This window comes from Pelodiscus sinensis, chromosome 5 (genome assembly GCF_049634645.1).
Source record: "Pelodiscus sinensis isolate JC-2024 chromosome 5, ASM4963464v1, whole genome shotgun sequence".
Lineage (NCBI taxonomy): Eukaryota > Metazoa > Chordata > Testudines > Trionychidae > Pelodiscus > Pelodiscus sinensis.
Genome location: NC_134715.1, coordinates 58,077,101 through 58,097,922, shown reverse-complemented (window position 1 = coordinate 58,097,922; position 20,822 = coordinate 58,077,101). Strand labels below are relative to the sequence as shown.

At 41.6% G+C, this 20,822-nt stretch overlaps 1 long non-coding RNA gene across 3 annotated transcripts in view; it reads right to left on the bottom strand.

Annotated features, from left to right (window-relative positions):
* The window catches only part of LOC112545578 (uncharacterized), a 171,590-nt gene that overhangs the window by 12,429 nt on the left and 138,339 nt on the right, over positions 1-20,822 (bottom strand). For all 3 annotated transcript variants that reach the window (XR_012904180.1, XR_012904178.1, XR_012904179.1), the window contains 2 exons: positions 17,288-17,428; positions 8,109-8,177 (listed from right to left, as the gene is read on the bottom strand). This is a non-coding gene — a long non-coding RNA (uncharacterized LOC112545578). The remainder of the gene's footprint in view (positions 1-8,108; positions 8,178-17,287; positions 17,429-20,822) is intronic.

The window sequence follows — 20,822 nt, the reverse complement described above, 5'->3', positions numbered from 1 at the left end:
TCTGGATGATCTTGTAAATTGGAGTGATAGCAATAGGATGAAATTTAATAGTGAGAAGTGTAAGGTTATGCATTTAGGGATTAATAACAAGAATTTTAGTTATACGCTGGGGACACATCAGTTGGAAGTAACAGAGGAGGAGAAGGACCTTGGAGTCCTGGTTGATTATAGGATGACTATGAGCCGCCATTATGACATGGCCGTGAAAAAGGCTAATACGGTCTTGGGATGTATTAGGCGAGGTATTTCCAATAGAGATAAGGAGGTGTTAGTGCCATTATACAAGGCATTGGTGAGACCCCATTTGGAGTACTGTGTGCAGTTCTGGTCTCCCATGTTTAAGAAGGATGAATTCAAACTGGAACAGGTACAAAGAAGGGCCACTAGGATGATCCGAGGAATGGAAAACCTGTCTTATGAAAGGAGACTTAAGGAGCTTGGCTTGTTTACCTTAACCAAAAGAAGGCTGAGGGGGACATGATTGCACTCTTTAAATATATTAGAGGGATAAATACCAGGGAGGGAGAGGAATTATTTAAGCTTAATACCAATGTTGTCATAAGAACATAAGAATGGCCGTACTGGGTCAGACCAAAGGTCCATCTAGCCCAGTATCCTGTCTACCGACAGTGGCCAGCACCAGTTACCCCAGACAGGGTGGACCGAAGACAATGATCAAGCATTTGTCTCCTGCCATCCCTCTCCAGCCTCTGACAAACAGAGGCCAAGGACACCATTTTATCCCCTGGCTAATAGCCTTTTATGGTCCTAACCTCCATGAAATTATCTAGCTTCTCTTTAAACTCTATTATAGTCCTAGCCTTCACAGCCTCCTCTGGCAAGGCGTTCCACAGGTTGACTACACACTGTGTGAAGAAGAACTTTCTTTTATTAGTTTTAAACCTGCTACCCATTAATTTCATTTGGTGTCCTCTAGTTCTTCTATTTAGGGAACTAAGAAATAACTTTTCTTTATCGGCCCTCTCCACACCACTCATGATTTTATAGACCTCTATCATATCCCCCCTCAGTCTCCTCTTTTCTAAACTGAAAAGTCCCAGCCGCTTTAACCTCTCCTCATATGGGACCCGTTCCAAACCCCTAATCATTTTAGTTGCCCTTTTCTGAACCCTTTCCAAGGCCAAAATATCTTTTTTGAGGTGAGGAGACCACATCTGTACACAGTATTCAAGCTGTGGGCGTACCATAGTTTTATACAGGGGCAGTAAGATATTCTGGGTCTCATTTTCTATCCCTTTCTTAATAATTCCTAGCATCCTATTTGCCTTTTTGACCGCCGCTGCACACTGTGTGGGAGTTTTCAGAGAATTGTCCATGATAACTCCAAGATCTCTTTCCTGATTTGTCATAGCCAAATTAGCCCCCATCATACTGTACGTATAGTTGGGGTTATTTTTCCTGATGTGCATTACTTTACACTTATCCACATTAAATTTCATTTGCCATTTTGTTGCCCAATCACTCAGTTTGGTGAGATCTTCTTGGAGTCCCTCACAGTCTGCTTCTGTCTTGACTATCCTAAACAGTTTTGTATCATCTGCAAACTTTACTACCTCACTGCTTACCCCTTTCTCCAGATCATTTATGAATAAGTTGAAAAGGATTGGTCCCAGGACTGACCCTTGGGGTACACCACTAGTTACCCCTCTCCAATCTGAAAATTTACCATTTATTCCTACCCTTTGTTTCCTGTCTTTTAACCAGTTCTCAATCCAAGAAAGGACCTTCCCTCTTATCCCATGGCCATGTAATTTACACAGGAGCCTTTGGTGAGGGACCTTGTCAAAGGCTTTCTGAAAATCCAAGTATACTATATCTACTGGATCCCCCTTGTCCGTATGTTTGTTAACCCCTTCAAAGAACTCTAACAGATTAGTAAGACAGGATTTCCCTTTACAGAAACCATGTTGACTTTTGTCCAATAAATTATGTTCTTCTACATGCTTCTCAATTTTATTTTTTACTATTGTTTCGACTAATTTGCCCGGTACTGAAGTTAGACTTACCGGTCTGTAATTGCCAGGATCGCCTCTAGAGCCCTTTTTAAATATTGGTGTCACGTTGGCTACCTTCCAGTCATTAGGTACGGAAGCCGATTTAAAGGATAGGTTACAAACCACAGATAATAGCTCAGCAATTTCCCATTTGAGTTCTTTTAGAACCCTTGGATGAATGCCATTCGGTCCCGGAGATTTGTTAACATTAAGTTTTTCTATTTGTTCCAAAACCTCCTCTAATGACACTTCAATCCGGGACAGTTCCTCAGATTCATCACCCACAAAGGACGGTGCAGATTCAGGAATCTCCCCAACGTCCTCAGCTGTGAAGACTGAAGCAAAGAAATCATTTAGTTTCTCTGCAATGGCTTTATCGTCCTTGATTGCTCCTTTTATAGCTCGATCATCTAGGGGACCCACAGGTTTTTTAGCAGGCTTTCTGCTTCTAATGTACTTAAAAAACATTTTGTTATTTCTTTTTGAGTTTTTGGCTAGCTGTTCCTCAAAATCTTTTTTTGCTTTTCTTATTACATTTTTACACTTGATTTGACAGTGCTTATGTTCCTTTTTATTTATCTCACTAGGATTGGACTTCCACTTCTTAAAAGATACCTTTTTGTCCCTCACTGCTTCTTTTACATGGTGGTTAAGCCACGGTGACTCTTTTTTAGGTCTCTTGCTATGTTTTTGAAATTGGGGTATACATTTAAGTTGGGCCTCTATTATGGTGTCTTTAAAAAGTTTCCATGCAGCTTTCAGGGATTTGGCTCTAGTCACTGTGCCTTTTAATTTCTGTTTAACTAACCTCCTCATTTTTGTGTAATTCCCCTTTCTGAAATTAAATGCCAGGGTGCTGGACTGCTGAGGTGTTCTTCCAACCACAGGAATGTTGAATGTTATTATATTATGGTCACCATTCCCAAGCGGTCCAGTAACAGTTATATCTTGAACCTGATCCTGCACTCCACTCAGGACTAAATCGAGAATTGCCTTTCCCCTTGTGGGTTCCTGTACCAGCTGCTCAAAGAAGCAGTCATTTAAGCCATTGAGAAATTTTATCCCTGCTTCTCTTCCTGAGGTGACATGTATCCAGTCAATATGGGGGTAATTAAAATCCCCCATTATTATAGAGTTCTCTATTTTGTTAGCCTCTCTAATCTCCCTCAGCATTTCAATGTCAGTATCGCTGTCCTGGTCAGGTGGTCGGTAATATATCCCTACTGCTAATTTCTTATTATTGGAGCATGGAATTACTATCCATAGCGATTCTATTGAACATGTTGATTCACTTACTATTTTTATTTCATTTGATTCTACATTATCTTTCACATACAGTGCCACTCCGCCACCCACCCGGCCTGCTCTATCCTTTCTATATATTTTATATCCCGGTATGATTGTGTCCCACAGATTTTCCTCATTCCACCAGATTTCAGTGATGCCTATTATGTCAATCTCCTCATTTAATACGAGGTACTCTAGTTCACCCATCTTATTAGTCAGACTCCTAGCATTTGTGTACAAGCACTTTAGAAATTTGCCACTGCTTATTTGTCTGCCCTTCCCTGATGCATTGGATTCCTTTGTATGCGGTTCTTTGTCTGCTCTGGCCCATGGTTTGCCCTCTCCCCTCCTCTCTTTCTGACTACAGCTTAGAGAATCTCTATCAATGGATTCTCCTCTAAGAGAAGTCTCCCTCCGATTTACGTGCATCTCCACACCAATCGGCTTTCCCCCATCTCTTAGTTTAAAAACTGCTCTATGGCCTTTTTAATGTTTAGTGCCAGCAGTCTGGTTCCACCCTGGTTTAGGTGGAGCCCATCCTTCCTGTATAGGCTCCCCCAAAAGTGTCCCCAGTTCTTAATAAATCTAAACCCCTCTTTCCTACACCATCGTTTCATCCATGCATTTAGACTCTGAAGCTCTGCCTGCCTACCTGGCCCTGCGCGTGGAACTGGAAGCATTTCCGAGAATGCCACCATAGAGGTCCTGGATTTCAGTCTCTTTCCTAGCAGCCTAAATTTGGCCTCCAGGACATCTCTCCTACCCTTCCCTATGTCATTGGTACCTACATGTACCACAACCACCGGCTCCTCCCCAGCACTACACATAAGTCTGTCTAGATGCCTTGAGAGATCCGCAACCTTCGCACCAGGCAGGCAAGTGACCATACGGTTCTCCCGGTCATCACAAACCCAACTATCTATGTTTCTAATGATCGAATCACCCACTACTAACATCTGCCTCTTCCTAACTGGCGTTCCCTCTCCCTCAGAGGTATCCTCAGTGCGAGAGGATACCGCAACATCCTCTGGGAGGAGGGTCCCAACTATGGGATGGTTTCCCTCTGCTCTCATTGAATGCTCTGTTCCCTTGAAACTCTCATCCTCCTTAAGAGCACTGGGGCTCTCAGACAGGAGGTGGGACAATACTACAGTGTCCCGGAAAGTCTCATCAGCATAGCTCTCTACCTTCCTTAGCTCCTCCAGTTCAGCCACCTTGGCCTCCAAAGCCCGAACTCGGTCTCTGAGGGTCAGGAGCTCCTTGCAACAGGTGCACACATACGCCACCCGCCCACAGGGCAGGTAATCATACATGTTACACCCGACGCAATAAACAGGATAGCCCCCACTCTGCTGCTGGGCTTCTGTCTCCATTTTTCTAATGAATAAGTTTAAGTATAAACTGGGATTCTTTTTAAACCTCTGGAGTATAGATTATTTTAAGAGTTATGTTTTAAAGAAGGTCAGAAGTCACTAGTGCCCTCTAAACTCCCACAACTCCCTCTCCAAACTCTCCTGTTAGCTGTTCCTGGTCGCGTTCTCCCTGGTCGCTGAGTCACAGGCTTATATAGCTCTGGTAGCCCCTCCCCCTGACTGAGGCTCATCCAATTAACAGAGGCTTCTAGATTTCAAACCTTTTAGAAGCTCCTTCAAACAGACAAACCAACCAACCAAACAAACAATCCAGACAAACACAAGCTCAGCAAATAACTCCCCCCCCCCCCCCCACACACACACACACTCCAGACAGCCACTTACCACAAGGGTCCCATTTTTACTCCTCTTTTACCTGGAGAACTCCCTCTCCAAACTCTCCTGTTAGCTGTTCCTGGTCGCTGAGTCACAGGCTTATATAGCTCTGGTAGCCCCTCTCCCCCCCCATTTGTCACAAGAACAAATGGATATAAGGTGGCTAGTAGGAAGTTTAGACTTGAGATTAGACGAAGATTTCTAACTATTAGAGAAGTGAAGTTCTGGAATAGCCTTCCAAGGGAAGTAGTGGGGGCAAAAGATCTATCTGGTTTCAAGATTAAACTAGATGGGTTTATGAAGGGGATGGTTTGATGAGATAACATGATCTTGGTAACTAATTGACCATTCATTATCAGTGGGAAATAGGTCAATGGAGGGATGATAGGAGTTACTATCGAGAACTTTCTGGGTGTCTGGCTGGTGAGTCTTGCCCACATGCTCAGGGTTTAGCTGATTGCCATATTTGGGGTCAGGAAGGAATTTTCCTCCAGGGTAGATTGGCAGAGACCCTGGAGGTTTTTCGCCTTCCTCTGTAGCATGGGGTACAGATCACAGCTGGAGGATCTCTGCATCTTGGGGTCTTCAAAGTATTTCAAGGCTTCAATATCTGAGATATAGGTGAGAGGATTATTCGAGGAGGGGTGGGTGAGATTCTGTGGCCTGTACTGAGCAGGGGGTCAGACTAGATGATCATAATGGTCCCTTCTGACCTTAAAGTCTATGAGTCTATGAGATCAGAATGAAAATCTTCTTTCTCACTGCAATGAGGAAAACATTTATCCATATCCCTGATGTTGTAATAGCCTGCATAGATGTGCTGTCTTGGTGGTGTATCATCAGGACAGTGCGGCATTAAACGGAAGTACACGTGGGCAGGTGAAAATTGCAGACATTTGATGTCTCCAGTTAAAGGACTATTTTACATCCCAGTCTCGCTGGCTCTATATCTACAACAGAAGACTTCTGCTTCACATTACAGAAATATTGTAAAAATATTTACCAGTCTGCCATTAAATCATCTACTGAGCTTTGTTCCTGTCTACATGACTTTCAAGCAGCATCCTCAGCACAACATTATTAAAATCAGTTGTGAACCATTGGAAATATGCTTTCAAAGAGAAAAAAATCATTTAATCAACCTTGCCTAGATCCTTTCCTAAAGCTCTTTTTTTCTACACATTTATGAGGAGTGAAACTGAAGTTGTTAGTCAAGTGGCTAAGATGAGTCTGCAGAAGGAAGAGCTGTAATCAGAAGCTATGAAGTGATTCATAGCTCCTCTGAATTTGCACAATGTCACTTATGGGTCTTATTACACCCTCTCACATTAAATAGATGGATGCTTTTTCTGCCCACCAAACTTTGTCCCAGAGCAAGACTGAAACAGAGAAGACTGAAGGATAAGATGATTAGATACTTTTCTTATAGTTTTAGTACTTTCTATTCAAAAGTCTGAGTATAACTAAGGATAACAAATAGGGCTAGAGTCTCTCCTGTGAAGAACTCTGCTTAGTGTTGAAGAGAGATAGGAACATCATGGGGCTTGTTAGAGCGCATTGATTCTCAGTATTGGGACCAGGTCAGATGCAACTTAGAACAGCTGATTAAAGGCTCTGGATTGTGCCATTTGAGTAGGGTCTTTAATGGACTGCGTACTAGAGAAAGTTTGGAATAGAAGAGCTCTACCTTGACATTTCCTCTCTCTGCCTCTTCTGCCAGATGTGGGTTCCGCAGCCCTGAGACCTAAATACAGCACACTTGTACTAACAAGGAGCGCTCCTTCATCAGAGAACTTTCTGCTGAGGATTTGTGGCCAGCCCATCGTGTATTTGCACCACCAGGGTACTGCAAATGGGTTACACAATGCAATAGAAAACCCTGAGTCCAAGACACCTTGGAATAACTTCGGAAGTGCAAATCAAGCAGTATACTAGATGTACATATAAATTCCAGCATAATCAATTGTGGCTAATAAACATTATAGTGAGATTTCTATCACGCTTTTAATAAAGTTGATCAGCGAAACTGACACACACTGTTGTATATCCTTCTCCTGACAGACTAGTTCATATTTTTAATCAAACTGTAACAAGGAAAGCATGAGGACAGAGATAATAAGGGAAATAATGTTTGAACTGAAGGATAAGTATCTGTTATGTTCCAATGCTTGTCCTAGATTGCTTGTTCTCAAATGTTTCTAAGGCATTTAGTTTGAGGACCCTCCTGTTCTAAGCAAAACTTAAAATTGTACTGAACAAACCCTTTGTATTCTTACATTGCTTGTTGATGAACCATCTTAATTAAGTGGAAGCATATTCAAAACACTGGAGACATGAATCATGTGACAGTGTTGCAATCATTATGGTTAAATGTAGAAAATACAGAATCAGATTCTTCTCTCGATTACATTAGTGCAAATCTGGAGTAACTCCACTGACATTAAAATTTATTCATTTACTTTTTAGACTTATACATGCAACTAGTGATAAATAACTAGTGTCCATAATTATAAAATATGGTGTTTATAGAGTATTATTCTATATTAGCCAATTTTCTGTTATACAAATGTATCTTCATATGCTCCATCCTTGAATTATAGGCCTGTTATAATATTTTTAAAAGCACAATAGCAGTACCAAATGTAGATAGGTGAGCTCTCTCTTCTTATGTGATGTAGTTTGTTTGAATGCTGATTTTGCTATCAACACATAATATCTCATACTTTTGTTTCCTAGTCATTCCTACCCACTTAATATCTGATTTCCCTTAAGAACCATCTCTGCCCTGGACAGTGACAGTGTAATGATATTACTGAAATTAAAAGTGATGCTATTTGACCAGGCAAAGAAATGGCGGTAAGGAAATATATTTTCTGCACTACAAAAATAATTCTTTATAACAGAAGTAGTTCAGTTCTTTCTGTATCACTATTTTTGAGAGCATTTAAACAGAATAGTAAAAAGAAACTCCTGGTCATACCATTCAATTAACCCTTTAAACCTTGCAATGGAAGCCCATCTATAGGAAGAGGTAGAAAATAACAACTGCGGTGCTTACCCATATGATGGATGCAGCTATGGGTCTTATCCAGATGTTCTGCTCTTTCCTGACATCAGTGCTCTAATCCTGTAAGACAGGTTGTAGTACGTGTGGTGCAAAGGCCTGATCTGCACTAAGGATTTAAGGCAGTATAACTAGGTTACTCAGGGGTGGGGAAAATCCCCCCCCCCCACACACACACTCTGAGCAATGCAGTTAAAACTGACCTAAGCCCCAGTTTAAATGACACAGGGTCAGTGGGAGAATCTTCCTGCTGACCTAGCTACCACCTTTCAGGAAGATGGATTACACTAACAGGGGAAGCCCTTCCATTATCATAGGTAGCATCTTCACTGAAGCACTGCAGCTGCTCCACTGCAATGTTTTGAGTGCAGACAAGCCCTAAGATACAATGGTGATGGGCACTGCAATAGAATGTGGATAGTAGATGTGAAGTATGATTGAGTTATGGGTATCATTTTTTTATAAATGTCACACACGCCTCAGTTTACCTGACTTCATAGAGTTAAATCATATGAGAAAATCAAATCAGAGGAAATGTAACAATGACAAAAATAAGGCTCTTCCAAGGAAAAAGGGGATGCTCCTGCCTGTCTCCCTCCATGCCAGAAAGAATTACCCATCACAGGTCGGAGTCTATTCAGTGTTCCCAATACAAAGAGGGAATCAGACCATTAAGGGTCTTGGGCCTAGAAAAAGAGATGAATGGTTTCTCAGAAGCAGCTGAATAGGAGTCTGACAAAGAAAGAGCCATAGAAACTTCAGCAGGGGAGGCTGTCTCCCCCAACACAGAGATGAGAGTAACTGGGATGCCATTAATTCCCCAAAGCAAGCAAAGAAAGGTTAAAGTTTATGTAAGGGAAAAATATGCAGACAGTCACTATTATTTTTAGCGTTTGTTTTGTGCACTTTGTACCCTTTGGAGAAATAGTGCTTTGTTTTGAAGAAGTTGTTTTTGAGTCACTTTGCCGGTTTCAGGTCTTTGACATTAAAGGTCCCAAATGCAGTTGGGCCTGTCATGTAAACACAATTGAAAAATGGGAGCTTCCAGCCAGGGGTCCATTACTAGAGTGGTTGGACTATAGATTCCCCATCCCCACCCAACCCCTTGAGACACATGCAGGAAGCCAACCCTGCTAACTCAGGTATACAACCAAGGGGGCTTAAAAGGGTCTAAAGCACAACTTTCCCTGTCACCATGAGAGATACGTAGTTGAAATCATAGATGATGGATGCCATAACACAGTAACAAGGTTGCAGTGTGAGAAATTCAGTTTGGGGTTCAAAGTATTTATCAACTAAACTCCAAAATAGAGTCAAAAAATCACCACTCTAATTAGTGTCATTTTAATGAGAAAGGAAATATTGTCTCATATACAAAGGCAATGGCTATTTATCTCAAAATTCCAAGAGATATTTAATTTCCATGTAGATGGCACCAGACACGGGCACCAAGAGATGCAATTTAACTTTTTAAGTTATGAATAGGAACTGTTAAAGAGTAGCAGCTACATTGCCAACCTAGCCCTAGATATGGGCCCAGCTTACACTAGGACTGTAATTCCTCCACAACCCTCTGCTTTTCATTATCCAGCAGCTGCTCTTGGGACAACTGCTCCATCTTCTTGATTTAAAATTATGATTCAGGGTATGATTTAAACATGAATATTCTAATACATAAACTGACCATATTAAAACGACTCATAAATGTCCATATAAAATGAGTGTTTTTCCCATTACTTGTTTCCTAGTTACAGCATGAGGCAAAATAAAAATTATACACAATTCAGCAAAAATGATCCATAAACAAATGAGCAGAGTCTGTTAATATTGGAAACATTAAGGAATTTAAATCTAACATATATCATTAAATGTTTAATATAAAAGATGCTTGTAGATTAGAAGATGATTTAAGTTTTAGTTAGAAATATGCTGATTACCTAAAACTGATTTTGCCAGCAACTTAGCATGCCTATAAATTTGCAAATAGATTACAGAGATTTCAGCTTTGTCATCTGCACTATAGAGTTTGCTTTTATCAAACTAAATATCTCTATTGGCCTTTGTTGTACGCAGTATCTGTATGATTACATGCAGGATTGGAATGGTAAATTTGAAAGGTTCATTACAGTTTCATACTCCATTCCTGAACACAAAACCTTTGCCTATATAACAAATATCTAATATATAAAGGAGAACGTTTGTAAGTTTGTGTGCTTATAACTTGGGGTATGTCTACACTACAGCGCTAATTCGAACTAACTTAGTTCGAATTACTTAATTTGAACTAAGCTAATTCGAACTAACAGATCCAGACTAAAAAACTAGTTTGAATTAGCGTTTTGCTAATTCGAACTAGCTTGTCCACACAGAGTGGACCCTGAACCGGGGTTAAGGATGGCCGGAAGCAGTTCCGGCAGGGCATCAGATGAGGACTTAGAGCGTGGAGCTGCTGCCTCAGGCTAGCCAAGGGCTGTGCTTAAAGAGACCCGACTCCCACCCCGGACAGACAGTTCTCAGGGATTCCCCGCTTGCAAAGCAGTCCTGGCTTGGAGTGCCCTGAGTGTCCACACTGGGCACATCACAGCACTCGGCCATCAGCCCGGCTGCACTTGCCGCAGGCTGCCATCTGGGGAGAGGAGGCAATTGGGGGGCTGCAGGAGAAGTTCCAGACCCAGAAGCCCGCAGAGCCAGCCCAGTCCTCCCCATCGGGGGCTCGTAACCCATTCCTCCCTCACCTCCTTCCACTTACCCTTCCCTAGCCCCCCTTCCTGATGTACAAAATAAAGAAAATGTGTGGTCAAATATAGAATCTCTCTTTATTGAACAAAACTCGGGGAGACTGGGAAAAGGAGGTGGGGGAGGAGAACAGAGAGGCTGGGAGAGGGGAGGGCAACTAAAATGATCAGAGGTTTGGAACAGGTCCGATATGAAGAGAGGCTAAAGAGACTGGGACTTTTCAGTTTAGAAAAGAGGAGACTGAGGGGGGATAGGATAGAGGTCTATAAAAGCATGAGTGGGGTAGAGAGGGTGCATCAAGAAAAGTTCTTCATTAGTTCCCATAATAGAAGGACTAGAGGACACCAAAGGAAAGGAATGGGTAGCAGGCTTCAAACTAGTAACAGAAAGTTGTTCTTCACAAAGCAAAGAGTCAACCTGTGGAACTCCTTGCTGCAGGAGGCTGTGAAGGCTAGAACTAGAACAGAGTTTAAAGAGAAGTGAGATAAAGTGATGGAGGTTGGGTCCGTGGAGTAGTATTAGCCAGGGGGTAGGAGTGGTGTCCCTGCCCAAAGTTTGTGGAAGGCTGGAGAGGAATGGCACGAGACAAATGGCTTGGTCACTGTCTTCGGTCCATCCCCTCCAGGGTCCCTAGGGTTGGCCTCTGTCAGCAGACAGGCTACTGGGCTAGATGGACCTTTGTTCTGACCCAGTACGGCCATTGTAAGCTCAGGGCTCAGGGTCGGGGGTCTCAGTGGACCACCTTGATTTTCATGCACACCTGCTCCTGGGTGACCAGGCTGGCAGCTCTCCTGCCCTAGACGGCCACTTTCCTGTGCCTAGTGCGGAGGTCGTGGACGAGGTCCACGATGTCCGCACTAGACCAGGCGGGTGCCCGCCTCTTGTGGTCCCAGGCAAGCTCCCGGGAGCCGCCAGCCTGGTCCCAGGAAGAGGGAGAGGGCTGGGGGGCATCGGGTGGGTGGCTCAAGCCATGCCAGGTGCAGGGTCTGCTAGCTGTATGCTGGCAGGCTTGCACCTGGCACAAGCACCGTAGCCAGCCCGTGGCCCTTTAAGGTGTCTGGGGCCGGGAGGGGCGCAATAGAGTTTCCCTGGTGTTGGCCAGAGTGGCCACCAGGGAAAGCTGGGGAGAGCTAGCCTCCCACTAGTTCGAATTCAGGGGCTACACACCCCTTAATTCGAACTAGTAAGTTCAAACTAGGCTTAGTCCTCGTAGAATGATGTTTACATAGTTCGAACTAAGCGCTCCGCTAGTTTGAATTAAGTTCAAACTAGCGGAGCGCTAGTGTAGCGCCTATCAAAGTTAATTCGAACTAACCTCCGTTAGTTCGAATTAACTTTGTAGTGTAGACATACCCTTGGACACTATAAGAGCTAACACAACCAAACTTTGCATAGGATAGCCTTTCATCCAGGATAAGGTTTTAAGTTATTTTTGGACCCGATAGGGCCCGAGTTCAAGCTGTAAAAATCGAAAAGGAACCCGTCATGCTGCAGGGGCCCTCCCACCCTCAGTTCTGTGCCCACCGCCCCACCCACCCTATGTCCCTTGCCCGCTGCCTGTGGCCCCCAGCACCATCCGGGACTTGCCCTTTCCTGCCCGCAAGGTTACATAAGCAACCTTCTTTCTCCCCCCCCCTCCCCCGCACCAGCAGGCAGTGCCCCGACCCACACACGCATAACGGCTCGGGCACCTGCCCTGCCCCCCCGTGCCACTTGCAGCCCCGGGCGTGAGCTGGGGCACCCCTCCTGCATGTAACCTCCCCTCCACCCAGGTTGCACCTTCCCAACGCCCTCCCCCTCCCCCCCCGGGGATGATGTGAACCTATATTTTAGTCCTCATAGAAATCAGTGTAACTTTTCTACCTTTCCAAAAAAGATAATGGACTACTGTTTTTCTACATTTGGAAACGCCGGGTAACTCCAACTAGTTTAATATAAAAATAACCTTTTTTCCTTCAGTTTTTGCATCTGAAAAAAATATTACCATTATGACTGTAAATCATTACTTATGCAGTTTGCCTCACTTCTCTTTCCTGTCAAATAACATTCTAATAGACTCACTCAATTGAAAAACTTCCATTTTGCAACCTCCTTTGTGTAGCTTTCCACTTCAAAACAGGACATGGCTACATACAATTTGAATAGATTGAAGTGTGTGAGTGCATGTTTTGGAGACTCTTGGATTTCTCCTTTTGTTTATCTGTACTCTTGTAAATGGATAAAGGGTCATCAAAATTTAAATCCTTCCCCTCCCCCCCCCCCAACATTTACATTCCTACTGTTCAGAACATTTCGATTCTTTCTCTCTTTGAAAATTTAGATGTGGGCGGTAGTGCTAAAAGCTTTAATCAAGGAGCTGAATCATGTTTTCTTTTCCTTACTTTAAAATGAATTGAGCACCATATGAAAAACACTGTAGTGAGAGCACAGAAATCTAAAGTCCTCTGCACAAAATAAACAGCAATGGTCCCCTCACACCATTTTGCTATTGTTTTGTAAGCTTAAGATCAAAACAAATCTTTCTCAGGGACAGAGGATAATTTGGTTTACACGCTTATTCAATATGCAGTCAGTTGTGACTAGAAATGGGAAACTGATTCAGGCAAAATAAAGATCTCTCTCAAGATGAATTGACTTTGACTTTGAAAAAAGTTCACAACAGTAGCCTGATATAAATGACATTCTAATATCCATATCTAGTTACAAAGCTGCACAAAACATTCAGAAGTTTAATGGTGTTTGAAATATAACAAAAAGGCAAGGATAATTACCTATTGAAGACATAACTGTAGCTGACTGAATATCCTTTAAATCTTTTGGTTAACAGCGGTAATTTTTTTAAATTACAAAATAGCCAAATAAAAGTGCATCTCTGAAATAGTTTAAGGTCTGACTCAGTAAGGTACAGAAAGGCATGTGCATTACTTAAAGGTGAAGTCCTGTTACCTAGCTAAATCAATGTTATGAGTGAAGCACTCTCTGTATACTGCTCTTAATAAAACTAGTGATCCTCATCTATTATATATTTGAGAGAGTTTGTCTGTTTGTCTGTTCAAGAACTCATAAAAAGTAAGAGCTAGAATCACCAAATTCAGTATACAGTTTCTTCTTATAACTTAAAGCAAGGTAAGGTATTGGTTGTGCCAGGAAAACGGGATGTGCCTAGAATGGGATTGCTTTTCGTAAAACCATACAGAAAGACACACATAATCACCAGGCGGGTGAAACACCCTCCATCCCCCTATCCCTCAGTCCAGGACTTCTCCAGCCCAATCCTCTCACCCTACAGGCATCCTATGAGGGGGAGGGCTGAAGCTCCCCCCCCCCCACCAAATTCATAGGGGGAAATTGCTGTCTGTTCCCCTTTATCAGGGAGGGGGAAATGCACAGTTTACTAAATTTCTCATTTTGGCTGTGGAGCACAGGGAGAGACAATCTGTGCACTTTGCTCTTCTCCTTCCTCTCCCTGTCAGGGAGTGAAAGCAAGCAGAGCTGGCATGAATCTTGGAGGGAGGGGGGCTTTGCTCCCATCCTTTACTAATATCCCCAGCCCAGAGCTCCTTCTCACCCCCCAACCCTGATTACAGCACTCCACCTATACCCAGCCCTTTGCCCCTCTTTAGGGAACCGAGCAATACCAGGTAAATGTGCCTGTTGGAAAAAAAATAAAAGAGGCAACATTAAACTGAGAAAGATACCATCACCACTCACACTTTTGGAAGTAATGTTATTTTAAAGATTGTTTATATATTCTTCTCTAGAAAGGTTTGCTTATGCTGAGGCATGATTACTGAATATTGCAATTTCATTTTCCAGAGATCTCACCATCTCTCTTTGTCAGACTGTTAAGACAAGTTTCCCTAATATCTGAGTCAGGTGAAAAAGAGATATTTATGTACGAGAATTGTTTTCAGTAACTCTGAGGTAATATAAAACATCAATTCCAAGATCAAGCTGTGCAGCTCCTCGTGCACATTCCAGTGGGAAATTCTAAAGATATGGCACATATCAGTGTCTCCTATAACTCCACGGGACTGTGAGGGAATGTCTACACTACAGAGAAGATTGAAGCTGCCACCGTCAATCTTCCAGGGTCCAAATTAGTGGGTTTAGTGAAGACATACTAATTCAAACTGAGAGGGTCACTCCGATTGATGATGGTTCCACACAGAATAAGGGAAGTTGAAGGAAGAGTGTCCTCCCTTCGACTTCCTGCAGTGTGAACAGTGCCAAAATTCAAGTTAAGTTGTGCAACTTCAACTACACAATTAATGAATTAACACAATTCAACCTTGTCCCATAGTGTAGACATACCCTTAAAGGTTTTATTGAATTGCCAGCTGCATTTAACCAGATCAGCTCGCATTAGCAGAAAGTGAAGGAGTAGGCAAGGATTTTATCTCTTTGATAAACTAATGCCACTGTGGGATAGTGCAACACCCATTAGAGTTAAGTACAATCCTTATGATTGTATGATCATTATCTGTGGATGATTCATTCAATCTCTCCACCAACCACCTTACACACTATACAAAACCACTCATAATCTGTCCTTGGCTTTTCTTATAACAAATATTTTAATGGGATCATATTAATTTGAAATGGATAAATACTTTTAGATCTGACAGCATTCCAGTCCCAGAATAAGATACAGTCCTCCAATATATGTCATATCAATATTAAACTGATCTTAGGTTTGATATAACTCAGATGCAAGGAACTAGCAAGGACTCTGATATCCCAATGTAATTTGAATACAACATTCCTCTCTAGTATCTTCATTCTTAACTGCATTCTAGAACATGTCATCTATTTTCCTTTAAAGAAGTATTCCTATGTGTGACCCAATCAATGTTGTATCTTTAGGGGCTACCCACTAAGACAGGTTGATCTTTTAGTCTATCCTATCCTATTGTTGTAAGTATTCACAGTATCTGGGCAATTGTAGCTGGAGTGGTGTATCTTAATTCAACCTTCTGCTGTAGTCTAGACCAGGCCTTAAGGTCCATTCCTCATTTGCACTCTGGCAATGTAAAGAAGCTTCAAAGTAGGTATTAATGTAGTTCACTTCTAGACTACCACTTTAGTACAAAGTCACTGTGGAGCTTTTTTGGCATGATGTCCAATTAAATATGGGTATATTGTATATACAGTATATAGGATATAAACATAGCTTTGGGGGGCTTATAAGATGCTAAGGAGACTATTGTTCATAATTATTTATTATTCAATATCATTATTGTTAAAACAAGCTAAGTCATGAAGTTAATTTCTTCAAACTTTCACAGCACTTGTCTAAAATTTAGTTTTGACATAGCTTGATATTTGCTTACTTCAGTACTTCAGCAATTAGAAGTTACTGCATGATATCCTTGTCAGTTACTATAATTTCTTGAGCTTACCTGGTGGAGTTAAGGATGTGAAAATGTTCATGTCTACTGATACTTGAGGGATATGACCTTTCCTACCTAGTGGGACTCTTTAATTTGTAACAGCCTTTCATTTTAAATCAGATTCAATTTAGGTACCTACAACTGAATCTATCAGGAAAAAAAGCACTATGTTTTCTGTATATGGTCATTCACATTTTTCATGGATTTGTATGCATGCTGGGAATGCTGGAGCAATCAACCAGTCAAAATATAGAAACGAGCCAAATGACTTATTTAACCAGTGACAACTAAGCAATAAACAGTGAAATAGACATATTTAGAGTTAATCTACAGAATAAATACATAAATGAATCAAATACATTCCAAATAATGAATAAGAAATCAGAACGCAGGGTCTGCCTGCAGCTGTCCCAGGGGCAGAAACACCGTATGTTGACACTGCAATTAGACATCCACAGCTGGCCTGGGCTAGCTCTCTCAGATTCAGGGGCTCAGGCTAAGGGGTTTGATTCAATTGAGGCATAGACATTCAGGATCCAGCTGCAGCCTGAGCTCTAGGATCCCTCCACCTTTACAGGATCCTGGAGTTTCAGTTCCAGCCCAAGTCTGAAAGTCACACTGTAGGTAATGAGTCCCTTTGTCTGATCCCTGTAAACCCACGTCAGCTGGCACAGCCCAGCCGTGGCTTTTTAATTGTGTAGACATAGCCAGAGATGCTAAGGTCATCAAATGAATTATTCATTGCAAATTATTTTTCCAGCTGTACTAGACATGAAAGCATATCTAACATTAGAATTCACTGAAGTTACACATATGGGTCAAGTGGGAAATGAACATAGTTCACCATGTTGGTACAATCAGAAAGTCAATTACATTGCTCCTACTTACTAATGAATTTGGCCCCAGTTGTTTTTTGGTCATGGATCTTTTCTCAAAATCTGATGACAGAGTTTGCTAAATTCAGTAAAAGCTAATAATTCAGGTTATTAAAAGATATAAATTCCTATTTTTGTATCAGGAAAATAATTATATGCATGTCCTTACCTGTATTCCTGGCCAAATAGTCCCAATTTTTGTTATGGCAGGTCCTATTTCTAGCGTTACTCAGTTCCAAAATTGCAGGGTTACACTTCTGCTTATGGATAATTTTCAGATGCACGTACTTGGACAACAGTGAACAGTTATCTGGCATGAATAAATGGTTACATTAACTTGCATTCTCTTCTCCTTTTGACTCATTTTAACCACACTGTGTCCTTTAATGATTATGTAACATGTGCATGCATATTCTATTACATACATTGATAACTTAGAACATGTTGGTGAAATATGTCCAATCTAACACACCACTGAATGCTCTGTATTTATAGAAGGCTCCTCTCTACATAATCAGTCTTAAAATGGGTGGATGCATCCTACTAATGTCAAATAATAGAGGAAAATTAAGTGTCTGATTAACATAAATCTGAAAGTAGAAGTATGATTTAAAATGTATTTTTTATTAGGAATACTATTTAAATCAGGGATGGGAACACATCAATCCATAGTGTCTTTACTGTTCAAAACGCTAATTTGAATTAGTTTTTAGGTCTAGATGCACTAGTTCGAATTAGCTTAGTTCGAATTAACTAATTCAAATTAAGTTAGTTCAAATTAGTGCTATAGTGTAGACATACCCTATGATCTTAAACTCTGTCTCAGAGTAGGTACTTTTATTTTTCTTATTTTATAGTACCCTGTAGTAGCAAGAAAATTCAGAGCTACAGCTATCATTTGTGTTGTAATTTACTCCATTGCATTTTTCTGATTGAAAACCAAGGCTGGAATGCTAGTCTGAATTTGATTTTTAATTCTGAAATTGATTTGTTGTGTGGATATTCATCTGGGCTACGTCTAGGCTGGCATGATTTTCTGCCAATGCTTTTAACGGAAAAGTTTTTCCATTAAAAGCATTTGCGGAAAAGAGCATCTAGATTGGCATGGACGCTTTCCCTCAAAAGCACTTTTTGCGGAAAAGCGTCCGTGCCAATCTAAACGCGGTTTTGCGCAAGAAAGCCCCAATCGCCATTTTTGCCATCGGGGCTTTTTTGCGCAAAACAGTTTTCAGCTGTATACACTGGCCCTTTTGCGCAAAAGTATTTCTGGAAAAGGGCTTTTGCCCGAACAGGAGCAGCATAGTATTTGTGGAAGAACACTGACAATCTTATATTAGATTGTCAGTGTTATTGCGCAAATTCAAGCGGCCAGTGTAGACAGCTGGCAAGTTTCTCCGCAAAAGCAGCTGCTTTTGTGGAAAAACTTGCCAGTCTAGACGCAGCCCTGATGTTTAATGTTATGTGGAATAACTATAAATTGAGGTTGTGGTTTATAAATACCAATATGAAGGTTTCAGCTGAGTTAACTGTAATGATATTTCAGAGGCTTATATCAAACCCATTTAGAATAAATACATTATGTTACTTTACTCTATGCACATTTTCAGTTGTTAAAACTTGCATGATCTTGCAATTCCCAAGAATGAAGTTGCTGAAATAAATTCTGCCCCCAATGAAGTGCAATGGTGCATTTGCCAATGGGGTCAAAACTGAGTGTAAATCCAGCAGAGTAGGATTTGTGCAACTCCAATAAATTGAATAATGCTTTTGATAAAAATGAAAAAGGCATAAAGAGATTTTCTGAAAATGTCTTCTTTACTATGGAGAAAAGTAATACTAAAAGATGAAGCCTACTATACAGTTTATCAAAATATCAATCAACTATTTGAGTTGGCAAAAGACTTCTTTTCCTCATCTGCTCTATTTCACTGATCATCAGAAAAGTAAGCAATAAATAATTCATGATGTTTTTGCAGAGGAAATATTTTGGGGATGATAAAAAGGGGGGGGGGGATTTTTAAATCAAAGTCATAAAAACTTTGCTTTAGTTCATTGTTTTACTTAACACTTTTCAGTTTGTTTCCGCCTTTCTTTCTCAGCTCCCTTTTTTAATCATTCAAAATGTTGGTTTTAAAAGTCAAAACTATATTATGTTTTTCTATTTGCAGTGGTTTGTTTACTTTACAGGCATGTTGTAATTTTTGAGAGTTCTATTCATCAGTAATTATCCTGAGGTCACTGATTTTGTCCCCATAGTAAGAAAACTAATGCACTTGGTCAGCTGCCCACCAAAAGTCCCCACCCATTTACATTACTCTGAAGCAGAAGGAATAAGGAAGGAAAGCTAATCATATTATCAGCTGGTCGACGTGAGTGATCTATACAGGCAGTCCCAGGTGACGTACAAGTTAAGGACTATAGGTTTGTTCTTAAGTTGAATTTGTACGTAACTCGGAACTGGCTCCAGATTCAGCCGCTGCTGCTGAAACTGACCCGGGGCTGACTACAGGAAGCCCGAGGAAGAATTGCTCTACCCCCAGCAGACCAGGGACACCCCGAACAAAGCCGCAGAGGCGGCGGGGTCCCGCGCCTCCAAGGCTTTGCTCCGGAGCAAAGCCTTGGAGACGCGGGACCCCGCCGCCTCTGTGGCTTTGCTCGGGGTGTCCCTGGTCTGCTGGGGACCCCCCCAGCAGACCAGGGACACCCAGAGCAGCTTTTCTCGCCCCGGAGGATGTGGTGGTGGGACCACTGCGCGTCTGGGTGGTCCCGCCGCCCGGGAGTTCCGGAGCAAGAAAAGCCCCGTTCGTAAGTGCGGATCCGACATAAGTCGGATCCGCGTAACTCAGAGACTGCCTGTATAGTGATCCACCATCATAAATGGACCCCTTAAAAAGATTAAATTAATTTAGCAGTGTAACTACATAATTTGTATAGAACTCATTCTAGTTTCTTACCTTTCCCTCACTACTCTCCGCAACTTCTTGTCCCATTAAAATATTAAAATATCACCAGTTTTCCAATAACTTGGAAAACTGTCTGAAGCTTCTATTGCCTACCCAGGGTCTCACCCTTCAGATGGACTTTCTCCCTTCCCAGAATACCTTTCCCCAAAAACCCAAAATCCCATCAACTCTGGCAACCACAAATCCCTGAATTCTTTGGTTCTAGCCTGAAATAGGACAAGTACTGCACAAGGAAGCTTTGCAAAAGGCTGTCCTTCTTGCTGAACAGAGTTATAGTCATATACATAGCTCAGAAAAGTGTCTGTGAAAAGAACAGGTAGATTTGTGGTAATACATATTTTGGCAACTGAAGATTCATCTTTAATTGAAACCAGTAAGGAAATTTGCATTGCCTTAAAAGAAACGAGATTCAGAACCTAGACCAGGATTAGCATCCAGGCATATCATGCTATTGAAGCCAGCAAGATTTCCAATGGCATGAGAGCAGAGGAACTTAAAATTAAGATATGGCATATCAGAAGTTCTCAACATTTTCTATAACAGAATACCCCATCTATCAATATGAGACAGGCAGAGTGATTGCATAACCCTGAGGCCTGTTCATAACCCTTTGGGTCTGAGAACCTTGGATTGATCAATTTGGTATTGAATAATGTACAAACAAAATAGCACATTTTTGGATGACAGGAGAGGCACAAAAAGAGCATGCTTGCAAGGGTTTATTGTATTGTTTGGTATTGG